The 2,855-nt window shown below is 57.0% G+C and overlaps 1 long non-coding RNA gene across 1 annotated transcript; it reads left to right on the forward strand.

The window, feature by feature from the left end:
- Positions 1 to 641: 641 nt before the first annotated feature.
- On the forward strand, positions 642 to 1,422 carry LOC115899031. Its single transcript, XR_004058636.1, has 2 exons — positions 642 to 1,011; positions 1,233 to 1,422. It is a non-coding gene; the product is annotated as an uncharacterized LOC115899031 (long non-coding RNA).
- The last annotated feature ends 1,433 nt before the right edge of the window (positions 1,423 to 2,855 follow it).

Genomic DNA, 2,855 nt, shown 5'->3' on the forward strand with positions numbered 1-2,855 from the left:
GTTCCCCATGGTCCACACCCTCTTCCACGCCCAGCCACACACTCCACCTGCCGGGGTACCCCTCCCTTTGGAGAACCACACATGTTCCGCTTTCAACCTGCTGCTACAGCACCCTTCACAGAAGGGGCCTTGGAACAAAAGCCCAGCTCAGCACAGCCCAAAGGGACACAACGTGCTTGAGTTATTCATTACTTGAGTTGGAGGAGGTCACAGAACAGGAAGCGCACTGGAAAGCAAGGGGAAAGGTGGCAGAGAGGGTGGGGAATGCATCAGGGTGACCTTCTAGGGCCTGATGGGAACTCAGAGTCCTGGTAGGGGGTGGGTATCATAGTGGGAAGGTGACAAAGTCATAGCAACAGCCCCAAGGTTAGCCAAGGTCAAATGGAAACAGCTGATTATAATTAAGCTAGCTACTTAGTAGCTCTTGCTATGCACCAGGCACTGTGCGTAACACTTTCCCATATCTCTCCTTTTATCCTTGCAATAATGTATCACTTCAATTTTATGACTGAGGAAACAGCCCTGGAGAGAACAAGTGACTTGCCCAAGGTCACCCAGCTAGCATGCGTGTTCTGAAGCTGGGAATGTGAATGTAGGTCTTTACCAGCTTGGTCCGTGTGGTGAAGTGGTTAGATGGGTGGTACAATTCCAGATGGTCTAGAATGGCTGGGCAAGTGGAGTCTGAGATGAGCTACTGAGATAAATCTGGTTCCTATAGGACTGAGATCATGTTCTCCAGCAGCAATCCCAGGTCTGGGTGGAAACCCGCAGGTTTTCAGGAAGCCTGGAGGAGGCTGGCTTAGGATGAGTTGCTGCATTGGCTACACAGATGTGACCCTCAGGACTTTATCAGAACCTGTGAAGACTTTCCATGCAGGGAAGAGGGGATGAGTAGAGCTAGGGACCTAAAAGTTGAGAGGGGAAGATATTCCCTAGAGGAAGACAGTAAATCAAAGACTAGAGATCAAGCATCAGTCTACCGGGTGTTTGCTACACTTCTGAAGAGCTAAGGTAGGACACTTTTTTAGGAAAAAAGAAAATCTGTCACTGGAGACTCTCTTTACATATTTTGTCTTACCATATGCTTCTTCTGGAAGGGGGGTTGGGAATCAAGGGTGAGGTAAAGGAACGGAATGGGCACAAGTAAGGGCAGCACGGCCTCCTCGAACCGCCTCATCCCTTCCCATGCTACCCTTCCCCAACTCATCTCTTTTTGCTGATTCTGTTCACAGGTGTTCCTTCCTCTTACAGTAATGCGCACTCAACAACACATACTCTTCCCAGCAACCTGTCCTTCTGGAAACTCCTTGATAAGGTAACTTCTGCCTGAAGGGGACCAGGGGCCTCATATCCGCAGGTGCAGCCTCTTCCTGCAGCTCTCATACTACCAAGCTGGGGTTTTTCCAACATAAATATGACGGGCTAAACAAGAGGTGGCTTCCTCTCTCAATAAGCTGTTCTCTCTCTCGGTTGCCCTTGACAGAGCCCTGCAGCCTCCCCCACTGGGGCTTGGTGGATAGGTGGTCGCTTCCCCCTCGAATTTCAGGAAGGTTCAGGTTTGCACAGGTCCTACAGGCAAGCCTGGAAGATTAGAAAAATGTTCATTCTTAATCAGTTCGGGCTTGTCTTTATGCCAGCGAGGTTGACCTTGGGGACAGAAGGGTGGCCAGGACAAGGACAAGCATCCTGGTACTGGGGAATTCTCTGATATGGGGCTGGGACATCAAGATGGGCCATGATGGCCCCTGGGGATGGGGCTTCTCTACAGGGGAAGTAAAAGCAGCCCGGCTCTTTCTGCTGTGTCACTGCCCTCGTAGGGATGTAGAAAGCTGCTCGGGGGCTCATAACGGGGATGAAACCAAGAGTTTGGCTTTCCAGCAACAAGCGGATAAAGGGCGGGAAGGGGTACTCTATGCCCCAGGTCTGCAACGTCTTGCCCTATGCGCTAGGTTTTCCCAAAAGTCCTTTGGCTCCAAGAATTTTACAGCAGAACAAAGGGATCGATACCCCCACGGGGGCATACAAGCATGCCAACGAGAATACCCGCCGCCGACCTGGCACCAAAGAAAGTCCTCGGTGGCTGGGTCACGTGCAGATATTGTTGCCTGGGGTCTAGACTGGCGTGAGTCGCAACCGGTTGCCACGGGACAACTCACTGCGGGCTACTCCTCCCGAGCCCTAGCTCCGGGCTACCGCCCTGGGTGGGTTTGGCAATTGTCCTGCTCGAGGTGGTTCAGGCCGCCCACAAGGGGCACAGCCGGGCAGTCAGGAACCGGGGCTGCCGGCTGGGCTGGCCTGCAAGGAGAGGGAAGGGCCGGAACTGCAACCGCAGTGGCGGGGAGTGCGAGGGGGCGGCAGGTGCAGGAGCTGGAGGCGGGGCGGAGCTGGGCAGAGTCCTAGCCGGTCCGGCGTCCCGGAGTGACCTTCCCCCAACCCGCCAGGGCCCAGGAGGGGTGGACCCACAGGCCAGGGAGGCCGAAAGCGCGGGCGGGCAGGCGTGGGGGCTGGGCCATGACTGCCGGGCCGGGGTCCTTGGGGCTCCGGGCGACCCAGGTGCGGAACACCCCAATACAGAAGAGGCGGTTCGCGCCCAGCCGGGAGGTGGGAGGGGGCTAAGAGGCGCTGCCTGCGAGCCCCTCACCGCCGCCCCCACCTCCTCCGCGCCCCGCGCCCCGCGCTCCAGTCGGCGCCTCTAGCCCCTGCGGCTCCTTTGTGCCGGCCCCAAGCCCGCCCCCTCGGGCCGAGTGCCCGCCCTCCGCACCGGGATTGGCCACCCGGGCCGCTAGTGGGCGGGGCGCGCGGCCACCGAGGCGCGGTATATAGTAAAGGTAGGGCCGGCGCCGTCAGCCAATTCC

The sequence above is a fragment of the Rhinopithecus roxellana genome, chromosome 8, assembly GCF_007565055.1.
Source record: "Rhinopithecus roxellana isolate Shanxi Qingling chromosome 8, ASM756505v1, whole genome shotgun sequence".
NCBI lineage: Eukaryota > Metazoa > Chordata > Mammalia > Primates > Cercopithecidae > Rhinopithecus > Rhinopithecus roxellana.